The sequence below is a fragment of the Aedes aegypti genome, chromosome 1 (genome assembly GCF_002204515.2).
Source record: "Aedes aegypti strain LVP_AGWG chromosome 1, AaegL5.0 Primary Assembly, whole genome shotgun sequence".
In the NCBI taxonomy this organism is placed as follows: Eukaryota; Metazoa; Arthropoda; class Insecta; order Diptera; family Culicidae; genus Aedes; species Aedes aegypti.
Genome location: NC_035107.1, coordinates 214,182,602 through 214,202,049, shown reverse-complemented (window position 1 = coordinate 214,202,049; position 19,448 = coordinate 214,182,602). Strand labels below are relative to the sequence as shown.

The 19,448-nt window shown below is 36.5% G+C and overlaps 1 protein-coding gene and 1 long non-coding RNA gene across 8 annotated transcripts in view; one reads left to right on the top strand and one right to left on the bottom strand.

Moving 5' to 3' along the window:
- The window catches only part of LOC5572167 (filamin-A), a 391,843-nt gene that overhangs the window by 200,626 nt on the left and 171,769 nt on the right, over positions 1-19,448 (top strand). The gene's annotated exons all lie outside the window — the stretch shown is intronic.
- LOC110681525 lies at positions 10,670-11,308 on the bottom strand. Its single transcript, XR_002503237.1, has 2 exons — positions 10,823-11,308; positions 10,670-10,758 (listed from the first exon to the last, which is right to left on the bottom strand). It is a non-coding gene; the product is annotated as an uncharacterized LOC110681525 (long non-coding RNA).

Sequence of the window (19,448 nt, the reverse complement as noted above, 5' to 3'; positions counted from 1 at the left end):
TAGATCCAAGTCAGAGTTTTCCACTTCTTGGAGGAAGATTACGTCGAGTTCAGTTGATCGTACAAACGACTGCAGCATAGCGATTTTCGTTTGGTTGGTAATGTTATTAATGTTAATCGTACCTACATTGTAGCTTACGAAATCCATTCTAATGCCGATTTCTGGATCTAGATGCACGCTTGTTGTCATGGTTTTTAGTACCCGGAGACCCAGGACGTTTGAAGTTTTCTTGTGGGGTATTTCGCGACCTCGTCATAGGGCTGATTTTCCTTTTCGCTACCTCGGCTAGGGAAGAAGACGGAGTTGGATTGATCTCATCAATCTCGGTATCGCTGATCTCGGATGCAATTTCGATATCATTTGTACGTCTAGAGACGACGTGTGGGGATGAAGAACGAGATGGTGGAAACGTAGACGCATTTCTTGTTTCTACTTCGTCGAAGAGTTGATCGTCCTCGTTGTCAGCGGTAATTGTAGTGACAGACTTGGTGGCGGCAGTGGCGACGGCAGTGGTGATGGCAGTGGTGCTGGCAGAGGTGTTAACGTGGGCAACAGATGAAGAGCGACTTGGCACCGGAGAGATCGGCCGTGCATGGTCACTCAGCTCTCTTGCTTGCTGTACAGGTCCAGATGATGCAGTGTGTTTGAGTGCTTGCTACTAGCGATTTGGCGTACTCTGAGCATTTCATGGTGTAGTGTACGCGACGTCCGCAATGGCGACACGTGGGAATTTGATTCTTGTGTGTGCATAGAGTCATTTCTCCAGCCACTACTACATACGACGGCAGAGGTTTTGTAATGCGCATTCGGAGAATTCTCACACCATTTGGAAGGCCTTTGAAAAGTGTTTGCCAGCTATCATTTTTGATGGATAATACCTCCCCATACGTTTTCATGTGTTCGACAATGGTTTGGTTTCCCATGTCGAAAGGCAAATCGTGTAATTTCACATCGACTGCACCATCAGCAACGAAGAATGGAATTTCGTATGTTGTTCCCTTGTATTCCATGGTGTGTTTCATGTTGTTGGTTTCTACGAAGTGCTCCACTGATTCAGGTGAGTCCATCTTCAGGAACACACACGACATGACATTGTTGAGCTGCAAGCCTTTCACCTGCGCCCAGTCTAGTTGCACTTTACCGATGATAAATTCATGTACACGTGATGGTTTTGGCTTTGCTGGTATGATGCTGAAGTCAATAACAGCGCAGTTTTGACGGCGTTCCATGTTGTTAGTTGGATGAGCTTGTTCCGTTCGGATAAGGTTGGAGAAATTCATCGGACAAACGTCCGATGTGCAAATAAAATCTCTTCACTTGGCTATTCGTATGATACGTGTTCACGAAACGAAAGCTGTGTGTCGACTGACTCGAATTTCATTATTGCAGGCGTAGCAATAATCCATGATTATGCGGTATGGTGAACCCTGGCAGCGCGTTGCGAGTATCCAACTTCAAAGATGTGTGGTTCGACTATACGACTGAAGAAACAATAAACAATGGACTTCTGCTGTCCGACTTGTTGAGGGCGTCGTAGGTAAATAGAAATTAATTGCAAATTTCGATTCGTTGTCTCACTGGGCTGCTTTATGCTGCATCTGATTGAATATCACAAGACGCGATCAAATTTTCATAAAACTGTATTAAAACGTTGGCACAACAGAATAGAATTCACGAAAAAAATCACAGCATTACGAAAACGAAACAAGCTATACGATCGCCACACCCCTTGGTTTAAACTCAAATTCTGGGTGTATTTTGATGTCCGTGTCCCGAAATGTCAGATAAGAATAACACCAGTGCTAGCACTTCTTAAACAGCAAAACACAAGTGTCAATTTGTCGGCAAAGTGAACGTCAAATATAATCAAAAGTGCTAAGGTTTTTATTTGGAGCTATTGAAAAAGCTCTCAAACAATCAAAACCAGTTTTGGGAAACATTGCAAACTCCCTGAAATCTAATCCTTCATTACCAAGAATTAAAGGACTTCCTAAAGTTCATGAACCTGATAATGAAATGCGTGAGATTGTTCCAGCTATTAATTCACCTACCCACAATATTGCAAAGTATTTGCCAAGTATTTATTTAGTATATACATTGATCGGTATTGTATTGAAATTAATCAAACATAACATATATGCACAGTGGCAACGAAGAAAATTAAAATAACTATTTTTAATACAACTTTCGAATTAGATTTACGCCACCCATGTATTTCTACCCCATCACCCCGAACGACCCATAACCCCGAATGACATTACCCTGAATTCCAATATCATGTGGAAATGTCATCATGCCAAGATAGTTGTAAATTTGGGGAAATAGCATTCGGGGTGATGGAATTCGGGGTAGTGGTACATTCGGGGTAATGTCATTCGGAGTGATGGCATTCGGGGAAATGGAATTCGGGGTAATGGGGTAGAATTGCGTTGATGATGTTTTCGGTATAATATTGAGCATTTTGCGCCTTATTAGACTACTGTGCAGAAAATTTTTGCACAGTGAACATTTGCACACCTCACACATTAGTTTGGCAGCATGCTTGGATACTAACTTTTTTCGTCTTTGTTTTGATTTTGGGTGCCAAAAACTGACTCATCCACCGGAGAATTTAATTCATTCAGTTCAAAAATGCAATCCGAACATTGCCATAAACGCCACCGAAAGAATACTACAGAGCTCAGTGCAGAATGACGAGTTAACTTCGTTTCTCAACGTGGAGTACTTGGGTGAACCGTTAGAGAAAGACGTAGATCAAGTTGCTGAAAGTTCTTCCGTTAGGAGGAATGCCGAACCGCTAAACGATTATGTCCTTAATCTGCGGGAAATAGATCTGATTCTGGAGACGATTTGGATGACTCAATAAGTTTGGATCCAACAAACAATATCTTTTCAAAGGAAAACTTCCCAATCAGCTTTACAGCTGCTGGCTATTGGCCGCTCGAGCTTTCAAAGACCATGCAAAAGGAACAATGTAAAATAAGTCTGGTAGTGGTGTGTAGCTGGCAATACGGTGGAGATTTTTTGACATCAATCCTAATTGCTTTCTAATGAACATAACCATAAAGAAACTTTCATGAAATTTATTTGACTGCTTTGAATTATTTTGAAACGTCAATAGCTTTCAAACCATACGCCTTCTAAGTTAGTGAGTGTGCAAATTGTATCCAGCACATGAATAATTTCTCTAGAATCTAATAATTCGTGGACAGGTCAATTAAATAACATCTCTTACCTCAAACTTTAGAAACAACTGAGGCGGTTAGAAGCAAAGGGGTGTAAGTGACAAAAATCTACTTTCGAGACGGTCGATTTTGAATTTTTGATTTGCTCATTTCATACAAATTGATGACAGCCAATACAAAAAGCCAATCTCCTATAAATTATGTTATTTTTTATGTTGGACGGAAAAATTACTCAAGAACTACTGCTGGAAAGCTTGGAAAAAGTATGTTTTTAATACAGGGTGCGCCATCTTTTACGTCGGTTTGTAAAAAATAAATAACTTTGTAAAAACTTAATCAATTTCAATATGTGAGGTATTTTTATTAAGTATGACCCTTTACCATTTATTTGAACTATTTCATGCAAACACCATCAAAGCTGCCTTTAGGACACAGCAAAATGAACTCTTTTTGCTGCATTTTTCATGAATTTTTAAGCTTTTCAGTCCATTTACTTACCAGTGTAAGATCGACTCAAGTTGTGTTTTGCTTTGAGTTTTGATTAAGTCACTTTGTCTCCCCATACAACGGAGCGGTGAAAGTAGCGGTTAGGTTGCGAAGGTTGAAAATCTTACTCACGTCGTTATGTAAATACGCAAATTAAACGTTCTAAAAGATAAACATCGAGTAGTTTTGGAGCGGAAAGTGTACAATTTCGTCTGCGAAACACGTAGGATCGATAAAGTAAGTTTGTTTACTTTTCTGACTTTAGACTGTTTTAATAAGTTATTGAAATTTAGTGTGCATGGCATTCTGTACGAGGCAAAATCTTTTACAACTACAAGCGAGCTAGCTTCGATACGGAGCTGTGTAAAAAGGTGACATAGTTATTTTTGTTTACGTTTTTTTTTTTCTTTTTACTAATCAAGGCTTCTTCTTCCACACCTTAGTATATAATATTTTCTCATTCATACAATCCCACTCGACTTAACTTTGTAAACAGCACAATCATACGGTTTCACGAAACAAACAATACAACAATTCGAAGACAAATCACCACGAGAACAAAACAAACGACGTTTACTTACTACTCTAACACAAGAACACTCATGTATCGCTGTAAATTATAACCAAGGTATTTTTAAAAGAGGTATTTCTATCTAAGCAGTCACTAGATGCGAAGAGTGGTTAACAGCGGGGGAGGAAAATGACAGCTTGCCAGTTAGCGAGCTGGCGAGTTTGTTGTTGCAATGTTCTTTGTATTAGATTCAAATATAATTTCAGCTGTATCATTTTAGAATACCGTTGTATCAGGTGCGTCCCACTCGGGTTCAGGTTGGGTACCACATCTAGTACTGCATTTGGCTCCTTGGTACTGCAAAAGGTATCCAAGTTTGACAGATCGCAGTACACTTTTCATGGCATTCTAGAATTTGCTCTATCACCTTATGTGCCATGGACATGGAGGTCTTTATGTTGTCTTTGGTTGTATTCTCTGCCATGTGATAAAACTATTGAAAATTACACCCTTATTGGAATTTGGAATGCGGAAGTAACAACAGACGATTGTGTGATGTGACCGACTACCAAAGTGCTGTTTTCATGTCGGAAAATACAACTTCAGCTGAGGTCAATATAAAAATAGGAAGCTAAAATGTATGGTTTCTTGAGTGATAGGAAGAACTACCTTGTGCAGTGCAAATCCAAAAATTTCGAAAGTTGTCTTTGTTATGCCTGACCAGCTATTTAGCCGAACAATGTTGTGGCGTTCCTTCTACAAACATCAATCAGTAAGAAATTTTGTGAAAGTGTACTTCTTGATTTTATCGTCCTCGGAAACGAGCTATCAAGAGAAGCCTTGCTTGTTTTCTTACAGTTAAATTGACTTTGATTTTCATGTGTCTTTTTCCTACAAGATTGATTCTTATGTGTCTTCTTACTACGAGATTCTGATGATGCCATTCTAACTATGTTATCTTTTTATTGATTCTAATTTCCAAAGATCAAAACCGTAAATTTTCACATTCGTTTATCGAATGACATTTACGTTGCTAGGATCTCGAGGCCTGCTGACTTATTGAAGCAATACAATCTCGCCAGCTGTCAGATCCTTTTTCAATATGGCGGATTGTACTTATTGACATATTGAATGACCTCCCTTATGAATACCTTGGTTTATACCGTAAGGACACCATTCACCGCTCATTTAATAGCATTTCAACATATTAAATTCTGTAGAAAATCGTGTTTCAACATTTTACACAAATTTTTTGCGTCATACACAAGATTTGTTGATGAAAAAAAAAAGTTGATATGTATAATGACACCGAATAATATAAGTGTGAGGCCCTAAATATAACACTAATTGGAATTAATATGATTTCATTAGCTAGTTGTTATCTTTGAACCATTGGCGTAGCTAGGATTTTTTTCTAGAGGGGGCCTAGGGGGGGGCCTGGCAAATATTTGTTTTATAGAAGTAATGTCAGTCGTAACAACAAGATTTTCACAAAGTGCGTAGTTTTAACAGAATTGTATTGATTTAATTTATTTTCAACCATTTGCCTTGACGAGATTTCTCTTAGAATTACTGTGGGATTTTCTTAATGAATTGTTTTCGTACTTTTCAGTGGGTTCTTCAAGAACTCCTTTACCAGTTTTCACTAAGTTCGTCCTGCGATTCCCACAGAAAATCATTCCCAGACTTTTAGATCTCACCATAAAATTTGTAGAAGAATCTCTACACTCTTAAAAATAATGAAAACTACTGTGGACGTAATCTTACTTTATGACTGAATGACATGACATGAATGACATGATGTAAGTGATAGAACTACACAAAAACGTGTCCTTGAAGATATTGAACAAGAAATGTAATTTTACATGTTAAAGGACACAAAAAAACGCTGGAACTGTGATCGACATTTCCCGAATCAGACACTAACGCATTTGAAATTCGACACACATTTTCGTCATTCGACTCGCTTCTTTTATGTGCATCCCAACAGAAGTATATCACATTATTTTTTGGTAGTGTGTATCAAATTGCTTAAAATCTCTTCAAGAATTCCACCAAAGAATGCTTTAGAAATTATTTTAATTATTTCTCCTGGAAGGTCCTACAGGTAATTATTAAGCATAAGCATAAGCATAGATGACCGTACAATTCGTAGTTGCTACTCCGTGATTGACCAGAACAATCGAAGTTGCACAGGGAATTAATGAATGGGGCTTGGGATTAGCTTACCATTCTTCAATGTGCACAAATCGAGAGCTCAAATTTAAAAGTCAATAACGGCGCCGGCCACGTCCTTACGGTCATCGGGGAAGGGAAGGAATGTTAGTGTGACTACCGTTGTTACTAGAGACCGAGATCACCTCTGCATCTCCACGGTTGTCATGGAGAGGATATTGGGTTAGTGGGATAAGGTAAAGATCTGGGAGTCACCAATGTTTGGTGATGCGAGCCATGATATAATCACGCCTAACCGGATTCGCGAAATAATTCGATGATCGCATTAAACGCCGAACAAGTGTTCGTCACTCGCCCACGCAAGAGCAAGCGACGCGATCAATAGATCAAACACTACTAGCGATCCGCGGCGCTTTTTCATTTCTCTGAGCGAACGACGCGCGACAAGTTTGATCCTGCCCCCATCGCCCGCCCCCGCAGGAGCAAGCGTCAAGGTCGAAGGATCAAACACTACTTACGAACCGATCACTTTTTCACCGCTTCACTACCGACGCGCGACATATTTGATCCTGCCCTCATCACCCGCTCCCGCAGGAGCCAGCGTCAAGGTCGAAGGATCAAACACTACTCTATTCAAAAGATGTTTTTATTAATGACGAAAACTGAAAATTACATGTATATATTTTAAATTATATGAAACAGGAATAATGCCGACACTTGTAGTGACGAACTATACATAGTTTGTTTGAAAATTACATATGAGTATTACTGTGCATTTTGTCTCGATATGGTACAAGTTTTAAAAAATACGTCAACATTCACAATGTCGAACAATTCAAAAGATAATTTTTAATAACGTATAAAAGAGACAAATATATGTATATTGAAATTGTATAAGAAAAAAACATAATGCCGACACTTATAGTGACGAACCATACAAAGTTTGTTTTAAAATTACTTAAAAGTTACGCTTTCAAGAAAATATGTGTTATCACAAGAATGAAACGAACTCACCAGTTGGTAATCCATCCTCGACTGAACACAAAACTGATACTGACAGCAAAACTTCTTGGCGTCCCGAAAACAAACCGTATTGCTTGTGCCTTCCAAATACCTACCCAGCAAGACGCTCCAAAACAGAAAAAAAAATCTTAGGAGCCGAAAACACGCGCGAAACCGTGAGCCAAATCTATCGGACGACGCAAAACCGAACTGTCCTGCTTGGGCTTCACGAAGCACTACCCAGCAAGACGCTTGAAAACAGGAAAAAAAAAATCTCCGGCGACGAAAACATGCGCGAAACCGTGAGCCAAATTTATCGGACGACGCAAAACCGAACTGTCCTGCTTGGGCTTCACGAAGCACTCTGGAAGGTCCTACAGGTAATTATTGCATATAAATTCCAATTGTTAGTTAACAGTATCCCTAACTACAAATAAACTTTAACACTTCACTTTTTGCAAAAAAAAAAAAAATAAAATACTAAAATCACTAAGGTGAGCAAATACCTTTAAACTCTAATATGTGTTGCTTATCTTGACAGATAGGCCTATTTCGTCTGCGACTTACAGACTTCTTCAGTGTCGAGTGCTGACTGAGACACTGAAGAAGTCTGTAAGTCGCAGACGAAATAGGCCTATCTGTCAAGATAAGCAATACATATTAGAGTTTAAAGGTATTTGCTCACCTTAGTGATTTTAGTATTTTTTTTTTTTTTTGCAGAAAGTGAAGTGTTAAAGTTTATTTGTAGTTTTAAACATACTCTAATAATCCCTCCCAAAGTTTAATATAAAAAAGTGTAGTATCCCTAAGTTGTTTATTAATAATTTGTTAAGGATTTTCAGAAATTACTGAGGATTTCTCCAAAAATTACTACCGTAATTCGGGGTGTAGTTGATCACTGGGGAGAAGTTGATCAGTCATGTATCCACATGTATAAACTGTTAAGAGAGCTATGATACGATTTCAATTATCACAATTTATATGATGTCGCATTACCTGATAGCTGTTCTTGGTGTTCCTAAATTTGGTTTGACATTTAAGATAATTATACCATGGAAAAACATATTTTTTAGGAAATGTTTGATGGACTGTTGAAGGGTTCTCCTCCAAACAATCGGCTATTGCCAAGGCTATATAAAAATATCATTTAAATAAACTATTACATACATTCCAGATATGTTCTGTGAATCCAGTTTTGAATTTGCATTGATGATGAAAAATCATTTTCAGAGAAAATAATGTTCTTCAAGTGAGCGAGTTGCTAATTTCACAGAAAATTGCATACCTTTTGGCGTTTACTGTGGTGTATTCTTTAATTCACAACATCCAATTCTAAAACTGACCGATTTATCAACAAGTTATAACATTTTTGAGACTTGATTCAGATTCAGTGACCCCAAATTGAGTAAATAGCGTAACTCTTTACTTTAGGAAATTGACTGCAGTAACTGATCAACTTTACCCCGGAAGCAAAAACTCCACATTTTGATTACTAAAAAATGTTTTTATTATTATGGAAACATTTAGTCAAAATTTCATTTTTATAATTCGATAAACATCCATAAAGCACAGGTTTTAAAAATATTTGAATGATAATACATGTATCCTACTAGGAATTTCTGAAACTTGTTGACAATGTAACTCACAAAAAAGCTTAAAGGGTCCTTTTAGTATTTACTACAAAAGTTTTTGTTCTTTTTTCTTCGTCTTTTTTTATTAGAAAATGATTGGTGTTAAAACGAATGAAACTTCTACTGAAGGTATTTGTAACTAAAATATTATATAATATTTTGTATGATTTTTAAAGCTGTATGATTTTTCCTACCTTTATAAATTCCAAACAAAACGTTTTTGAAGGATCGATTATCGATTTTTTGTAGTACTGTAGAAGTGCAACGCGAAAATATAGCCGGTTTTAAGAACATTACCGAAGATATTTTGTGGTAAAATTCATAATGTAAGATATTAATGAATTTAAATCTAGGGGAAAACTTTCGCATTACTTTGAAAATTTGTTGAGGAATTCCTGATGGACTTTCAGCAATCAGGAAACATACGCATATAAATTCTGTATTTTTTAAAACTCCTTTGTTTTACCTATTTTTAGATGTTTCTTTTTGGAGTATGAAAAGATTTTTGAACGAAGTTCCTCAAAGCGTCATGCGAAGGAAGAAAAACAGCAAAATATTGAGGCAGGGAGAACAAAAGATGGTCAATGCTGTGCACTTTATTCAAATGGGCGTATCTGACAAAAATAAACAAATTGAGTTAGAGTGTTTATTGGCATCAGTTCGTTCTCAAGTTTTATGAAATGTCATAAAATTCCAATATTATTGGTTTTAACATCAAGTAAACCATAAAAAACAAATAGGCGTAATTGAATTATGAGTTGATTTCTTCTTGAGTGCTATTTCGCCCTTTCTCCTACACACCAAACAGATGGTGACAAAAGGGCTTATTTAAACTTCTAATTCAATGTTGGGCATTTTACACATTTGTGCTATTTTTTTCTCATAATTTAACTTGTTATTAGTTTGGTAATGATAATTAAGATCCTAATGATTGATTGCATTGTCAATTAAACCCCAATTCCAAACTTTTTACAAATAAAATTAAAGGCTACATGAATCGACCTGGTGCATTATTAGCACTTGCCATGAGTTGAAGACAAAGTGCAGAGAAATCAAATCAAATGCATTTCATTCGTAGTAAAGCGCGGTCCACAAATTGCTTAACCCTCCAGGGGGAGGGGGCCCGATCAACCAACTTTCCAATTTCTTTATAGATCTTTGTCCAAAGATGACGATCGCTATCGAAATTACTGACTGGTTGACCAAGGAGTAGGCTCAAGCGTTAAGGCTCATACGAAAATTTGATTTTTTGTTTTTCATACAAAAAGTGTTACAGAGAAGGGGAAGGAATCAAAAATTGTTAATTTTAGCGTTATCTAATAAATGGACGCTGCCTGATGTACTTTTTGCTGATTCCATTGCATTCCGCTGGTAAATTTTGATAACATGATTTACATGTACTTACGGAGTCCTCTGAAGAGAGTCGACAATCTGGAAAACCTCGTCGCGGTGAGAGCAGCTCACCGACGTATCCTTTCACGGAGAATGTTGCCCGAATCTGGCTAATCATTTCTGGAGAATTATTATATTACCAAGCATGATTTCCAACCGACTACACTGAACTGGAAGCTGTGCCAGCTGGATTCGCTTGCGGATTGCAGGGTTTATAGTGAACTAATTTTGAACTAGAGCGGGTTTCCTACGCAAGTAAAACTTTATCTTGGAGTGGTTGTCTTCCAGGATTACGGAAATCTTGGCCTTCAGTGGGTTCCTCGAACCCCTCCAAATTGTAGGCGGCAAACGTTTCGGAGCAATCCTATTCACCCATCTACAAAGTGTTGATTTATGCAATTATCGAAAAACTTGCTGCATTACAATGAGTATCAACTTACCTGCGACTATAATGTAGGCCTTGATGTAATAATATCACTTGGAAAGTACTTTTTAGCTTATAATTATTGAAAAAAACAATCTAGTGCAGAAGGGCGCAATTACAACTGCAGAGAACAAAACATCAAAACAAACAGGCTTACTTGACAGCTAATTTTCCAATTGGACTAGATTTTTGGGCGAAATTACTTCATGTTTTGACAGCAGGCGAATTCAACAAGGGCGCATTCATGAATGATGTTCAAAGAACGGCACAGCTTTATTTTTATTAAATAAAGTTCCAGAACAGAACTAATTCATTGTGGGATATTGTTAAATTGCTAAAGCGAGTGATATTTAACATGACTAAAGATAATGCGGGTCAAAAATGAGTACTATAAGAAATAGAGAATTGAATTAATGTGTGAGAAATTCGATCGTCGATTTCTCATCTTCGCGTCGAGATCAATATCGCCCTTTTGAATAAAGTGCACAGAATGGTGCAATGCAAGATAATTTATAATCTTTTATCTAGGTTACAAAATAGTTAAAACCTCTCTAATGTATTCACAAGTAAAACAAAATTTTCAAGAAGTTCCATCAGAATCTTCTTTAAAAATTATTCTTGAAATACATTCTTTCTTGACTTCTGGTTTTCTAGAATTCTGCCAGAAAGCCTCTCGAAATTCTGCCTTCGTATCGCACAAAAATTCAAACCAAGAATATAGATTCGGACAAAAATTGGTCGGTGTTTAGACAGACTGGACCAAGTATTTCTAATTGATTTCTGGAAAACGTACTTCAAGCATTTGGAATAACCAAATATTTGCCTTGTTTGCTGTAATGTTGGTGCTTATCAATTTTATAACACATCTGTATAAAAATCGTACCGACCTTATCCTTGACACATCTTTAAAAGGCTAAAATATCATCTAATCTGGTCTGTCTGAACACCGATCAATTGGTGAAATCATTTCTAGAGAAGTGTTTTAAGGCAGATTAATAATTTCATTATGAATCTCTTAATAAATCCTTTCTCTCTTCCCAGTTATTTTGCAAAATTTGCTTAAAATCTGTAGGAAATTAATCAATAAATTTATTCATGCAAAAATATTGAAAAAATTGAATCAAAACCAAAGCAAGATTTTTTTATGGATTTGTTTTACATATTTTCACATCAGGTTAAATTTTTTTCCATTCATCAGAAGAAAACTTGGCCATGCCGAAACTTCTTGAAAGTGAAGCCTTATTTCTCGACAAAAATCTCCGCTATGTATTGGTTTGAGAAATTTCTTTAGTAATTTTGTCTATTTATCCATATTTTTCGGACATTATAAGAGATTCTTTAGTGAATTCTCATTAGGGAAATCATCATTATCGGACACCTCGACCAGGATATCCTAAATAACATGAAAAATAAGAATACAGTGAACATGCTGCTTTATGCTAAAACAGCATTTGGATTATTCAGAAAAAACAACTAATTTTGGGAATTAAATTACCAGGTTATTGGCGCTTTTTTGTACCTCGGTATTTTTTTTTGCAACGGAGATGTCGAAAAATTGCGCTTATCGCATACAACAAGAAGCTAGTTATAGCTGTAGTAAACCAATCGACAGCCGAACGGTTAAGCTTTCGGTTGTCGAGCTATTCACCGAAGTCAGAACCGTCACGCTGATGCTGTGTAAGACTAGCGATGTGTTCTCTAAAATAACGTAACTATTGATATATTTTTTGTCGATAACAAGAGTCATGTACATTGAGAAGATTTTGCTTCGTGTTACTTTTTTTTACTATCATCAAAAATTCTAGGGGGGGGCCTAGATGATTCTGAAGGGGGCCATGCCCCCCTGCCCCCCCCTGTTCCTTCGCCAATGCTTTGAACTATAACACGACAACATATTGAGTTATGTCAGACAACAAGCATTTTACGATCTGCCATAATGAAATCATGTGTACTATTTTCTGCTGATTTTTTTTACAGATTCTTTTAAATAATTCAATGAGCGGTGAATGGTGTTCTTACGTTACTAGTAAAAAAAGAACAACTCTAAACTCTCCTAGGTTCAACAAAAGACCCAGTTAACAGTTTGTGTAAATCAGGCGTTTATACAATTACATGCGATCGCTGTAACAAAATTAACATCAGACTAACAAAACGCACACAAACACACGATTCAAAGAACACGTAGCAGAAGTTACTAAAACTCATAAAGACACAGGCAAAGGGCTTTTTACATACCATTTCAAATCAAAAGTTGCAGAATCATATTTTCAATGAACAGCATTTCCTCAATACCAATATTCCAAATCCTTGGAAACTTGATGTCGTGGAAATCAATAAAACTTTTGGCTGTATAAACTTGTACTTAACCTACACACACAAAAAACATCAATTGACCAACTGAATTCAGTTCAAAAGAATGTACCAACAACATTGTTTATAGTTTTTGTAAGACACATTTGACTGCTGTAACTATCCGAACAGTGGATTACAACAGAATTGTATCTAATTTTGTTACTCTGTTAGCACGTTTTTTCCGACAAAATTCATTATAATTTCTTATGCGTTAAACAAGATTAGAACAAAATAGGTTATGATTCAAACAAAACAATAACTCCCTATGTTACAAACTAAACAAAACTTCTCATACCTAAATTTGAACAAAATTTGTTATTTTCACTCGATTTTAAATTGAATTTGGATTATAGATACAGCAAATTGTGTTATCATTTTGCTTAAAACTAAAACAAATTTTGAAAAGACTTTGTTATTATAACTGAGTTTGATTTAATTGTGTTATAGTTTCTTTGACCTGTGCTACTTACAAAATTGAAACAAAATTTGTTATTTATAACAAATTTTAATAAAATTGTGATAACATTTTGTTGTTATCCACTGGTCGGGTACGTTTGTTTTAACAGATTTTTATTTTTTTAATGGAAATTTATAACCTACCATGAAGCATAATGGTGATTTATAATTCAAAAGGATTAATAGCTTATAAATGTATAACAGGCAGGGAAAACTGAGAGAATAAGCACATTATGGGAGCCTGTTTATCGTAAACTGATACAGCTCTGATTAGATCAGGGGGATAGCAGGGAACGATAAAATCCTTCTAAACATTAGAAGACACTATTGCTATCGGATGTTCGGGGATTGTTAATCATGCCATTAAAATGAAACAACTACCCCCAATGGTAAACAAGCGAGAAAAATGGATTCTACCATCGCTCTCTCTCTTTCAGGTTCTCGGTTGCTGCTCTCATTGATCAAACATGTTACAACAGATGGGATGTTTTCCTTCGCTTGCTTTGATCGTGCTTCAAAATCAAATGAGAACGAATTCTGCAATGCTTGATAACAGGCCATTTGAACGTCTTTAAACATTTTAGCCATGAGATTGGTCCTGTTACTCCTATGTGCGACAAATGGTTGATCCAATGGCACGGGACGTGGGAGCTGCATTTTCCCCAGCTGGTAATCCCTCACGAGCAGTTGTTTCATTTTTCCGAATGAAATTTTTGTCGCTCGGGAAAATTACGATACGTGCTGGATTATCTCATCCTCAGTGCAGTCAACGTATTTTTATCAATTGAAAATTCTTAATTGTTTCACTTGCTCGGGTGCACTCGAAGATCTGATATCAAGGAGATAATGCCAGTTACTTTTGCTGCGGTAATCCAGATTGTTCAGAATGTCCACAATTTGTAGCCATGCTGTGCAAACCATTGTTTATTGCTGTGCATGTTTAAATTGAATGTGACAATATGGCTATGATTACAATAACGACGGACATAGTAGGTGGTCTAAAAATGGCTAACATTCCAAGATTTTGCATTAGTACATCATGAGATAAAACATCTTGAACCAAAAAGCTCTTTCAATCTATTTAACCTAAATATATAATGCATTAATCGTGGCAATAGAAGATTGCAATGATTTTTGCCTAAAGTTATTAATAACTTAATTCGATAATGGTTCCAATGTTTCAACATTGGATATTCTATGTTACTTATTAGTACTGTACTAGGGAGGAAGCTTCAGAATCATTTTCAAAATTTTATTTTGAATCCTCTGCAGAGCTTTCCTGCTGGTATTACAACAGCTAGTCCATATTGGTACAGCATACAACATGGCTGGCCTGAAAATTTGTTTGAAGATCATAAGCTTGTTCTTAAGACAAAGTTGTAGTAAGTGGATACATACTTTTTATATATTTGTTATGTGTAGTGCATTGAAAAGGCAAATAGTTAGCTATGAAAGTATATCAACCAATCTGTGTTTCAACAGAAACACCCAAATTTTCAAAAACTTTAGTTTCAAATGACGACGCAAGTTGATGTTTTTATACGTTTATGAATGATGATATAAATCCCCCACATGTTCCATCCAGTCGATCATCACGATAAACAAAAAAGTTTGAATCTGTTTTGAGTTTGGATCCAGGTTTCAAATAAGTTTCAGTAATGACTGCTATCTTCTTCTTCTTCTTCTTCTTCTTCTTGGTATTCACGTCCTCACTGGGATATAGCCTGCTTCTCAGCTTAATGTTCAATGAGCACTTCCACAGTTATTAACTGAGAGCTTTCTTTGCCAAAGTTGCCATTTTCGCATTCGTATATTGTGTGGCAGGTACGATGATAGTTTATGCCCAGGGAAGTCAAGAAAATTTCCATTACAAAAAGATCCTGGACCTACCAGGAATCGAACCCAGACCTTCAGCATGGCTATGCTTTGTAGCCGCGGACTCTAACCACTCGGGTACGGATGGCCCCCAATGACTGCTATTTGAATGTTAATGAATAGCTGTTAAAAAAATAAGACAACTCGTCCTCTTCCTAAGTTTGATGACGATGATTTTCCTGAAAATGGATGACACACACATAAGTTTACCAATCCTACATTCCGTTGAGTTGGAACAGTCGACTCAAGCATCACTAGATATCTCGCACGGTTGATCTACTTTTTGATCAAATCGTTAAAACGTATCGAGTTTACGATCGTTTTCCGAGGACAAACAGCTTCCAGATATCTTTTTTTTGGTTGAGTAATAAATAATCCAAATCCAATCGTCCGAATCTAATGGAGCCGCATGGTCAGTCACAAAGTAGCGGGAGCGGGTTTCCATTCAGTTTTTCATTCGTTGAGCGATGCAAAGTGGCCTCCATTCGATTCCATTACACTTCTGGCAATAAATAAATAAAATTCTAAACAACTTGCTTTACAGTTTGTTCGTTCGTTCATGCACGATGTCACGTTTAGTGGTGGCGAAGTGAAGATGTTGTATTGCCGCCGGCCTTAATTCGGCAGGAGACGGCGACGAATCGAGCCAAGTGCGCCGCCCGCGCTGAATTGCCTTCGTCGTTGATTTGCCGCGCATGTGAGCCGGAAGACGATGACCTGCGCAACCCTAGCCTAGCACTCTTTGGATTTGCGCGCTTTCCGCTATGTGTAATATGCGCTTTTTACGTTGTTGATGGCACCGGTTAGGGTTCCCAACTTTGTTAGGTGAAATGCAATTGTGGTGGATGAAAGTTTTATCAATGTTAGTCATGGACCCTTTTGTACCTGAGATTCATTTTCGACGTATTTTTAAAATAATTCTTCTTCTTCTTCTTGCCATTACGTTCTCACTTTGACAGAGCCTGTTTCTCAGCTTAGTGTTCTATGAGCACTTCCACAGTTATTAACTGAGAACTTTCTTCGCCAAAGTTGCCATTTTTAATCGTGCGGCTAATACGATGAAATTCTATGCCCAGGGAAGTCAAAGAATTTTCCATTACGTAAAGATCCTGGACCGACCGAGAATCGAACCCAGACACCTTCAACATGGCTTTGCTTGGTAGCCACGGACTAAGCCCTAATGGTATCTTATCGGATATTCGTTTTTTGATTTTGTGGCTTGCCCCCTGTGGGACGAACGATGGAATCAGAATCAATTGTGTCTGGTTTGTGTTGCTCGAGTACGAACATTTTCGTGTTAAGTAAAGGATGAATTGCCAACTGGTGAGATCGTTTCATGCCAACATATTTTGATATTTTGATAACTCATTTTTATCGTGGTAACGTTTTTAACTTTCAAACAAACTATGGTTGGTTCGTTACTACAAGTGTCGGCATAAATACTTATTCCTGTATTATATAATTTATTTATTCAAACACAGAACAATATTTACACAAAAAAAGGCATCGTCAAATCTTTCACCATTCGAAAATATAGATTTTTAGCATTCATTTAACAGGTTCCCCAAAAAACCAACCGAGGGATACTGATTTTTTTTTTGTTTTTTAAATGTTTGGTAATGATCCCAGCTGCACAATGTCAGTCATATCAGCTGATAGCTGATTTTCTAACTCTTTCAAACAGTATCAGTTATGAACTATCAATATCGTTTTGATATGGCAACCAACAGCACTAAGCATGTCGATAATATAGGTTGGAAACATAATTGTACATGCGATATTTGGGTACTTACTTCTTTATTATTTATTCTAGTATGAATCAATTTCGTAAAACAAATTACAATTTTTTTTTTTGACAAAAATCAATGTTTTGTAATTTTCCTCGAACCAAGAGTCACGGGTGGTTTCCCGCTTTTCCACACATAAATCAGAGACATCATTGACCGTAGTAATTATTTATCCTCATTCTAAAATGTTTGTTTGGCCTAATTTTTGCCTGTGAGCGTGCACACTTAATTTGCAATACCGAATCTTAGTTTAATCTAAATTAGATTTGAACAGCCGAGTTATCGATAAATAAATTTGATGATATCTCAGGAAATTATTGCCGAGTATAATCAAATTGTCTTTTATTCATTATAACGGTCAGTACATGGTGTCAAATTTTTTATTGGGATTTGACAACAGTCCAAACATCCGTTTGACTCTATCAGAATTTCTTTAGTGTCAAACAAATGACTGTACAGCGACCAGATCTCAGTCAAATATTTGACACCGTGTTATACACACTCAATCTAACAGTATGTTAGCTGAATTTTAGTTAAAATTATTTTTCGGTTGTGCACAACGGTCAGATAAACCTATTGTGATCAAAATTATATTCACTTCTAGTTGTTCACTATGAAAAAGATTATGAATATAAAAAAATCAAAAGCAATTTTCCAACATACAACTATTTTTAGTAACTCTACTTTTTGAAATTTGAAATCATCGAATAAGACCTGGAAATTTGAATTAGGTTTACCTGAATTTTGACGGTTTTTCTCTCCTCTTCGAATGTACGGTTTTCCAGTGACAGTTGGTGACAGGTTCCTTGACTTTTGAGAGCTCGCAATCTAAGGCAGCTGTCTACTCTCTCTCTCTCAGGTCAAGGTCTACACATCCAGAAAATTTCATTGCAATCTCAGAGGATGCTGCCAAAATAAGTTCGCGTTGGAGTGAAATGCGTCAACTTTTATGTTCGTTAAAGTGTTGTTGTTCCAGTAATCTACTGGTTCTTCAGAAAACATCTCCATGCATTTTTCCAAACATTTCCTTAGAAATTTAATGTGAGCCTATCTGGAAATTCTTTATGAGATTTCCATTTAAATTCATACAGTGTAGCTTCCACGGACTTTTTAGGATTATCTCCAAATTTATTGTAACGATCAATAAATGAAAAAAAAAGATACGCGTATTTCGACCTCAACTGTTAGGCCGCCTTCAGTGTCGAGTACTAGACTTGACTTCTTGTGACATTTTTGTTAAGACTTTCTACATGAGTTCAATCAGGAAGTCCTCTTGGTAAATGAATCTCTAGAAAATTTTCAAAGAAATTTCTCCACGGCATCCTGCAAAAATTTGTTCAGAAATTCTTCTAGGAATTCTTCTAAAAATTACCTTTGAAGTTCCTTCTGTAATTTTTACATGTTTCTTTTTTAAGTTTCTCCAGAAATTCCTTTAGAGGAACTGTTGAAGTAACAACTGAAAAAAAAAAAACATTTCACAAGGAAATCTTTAAGTGTGAGGAACCTTGAACAATATCTGTTGAACTCTTGCCAATACATATTTAAAGAAATATTTTGACCATTTAGAGAATCCTACATGCTTTTTCAGATAAATTGGTGGAATATTTTTGGGTTAATTATTGCAAAAGGCTGATGAAATTCTGAGCAAATTTTCCGAAAAATCTTCCAAAAAGTTCCTGGAGGTACTTCATGAGAAAACTCTGGATGAGTTCATTCACTGAGAACTGCGTTGCAGTTGAAAATACTATATTAGAGGGTTAAATTAAATACACAACGCCACTTGATTTGTGCAGACTAAATTTGCATTTATTTCAAATATTTTGTGCATTAAATTTTACCATGGTACCATTTCGACAGTAAAAATTACTATATCATGGTTAAAAAGTTGCAGCAAGCCAGAATCGAACCGAGGATCTTGCGATTGTCAAGCGCGAACGCTTACCGCTCGTCTATCGATGCGGATGGGTAGAGAGGGACCAAAACGCAAATAAAAAGCGTTCTTGATAGCTCAATTGTGATTGGAATAGTAAAATTAAGAACTTGTTCATGGTTCTGATTACTTCAACGCTCGTTTCAATGTTGATACAATCTGGAATCTCTAGAAAATCTTCCGGAAGGACCTCCTAATTACCAAATTTTTATTTGGAAAAATTCTGAAAGTGTTGTTGGTAG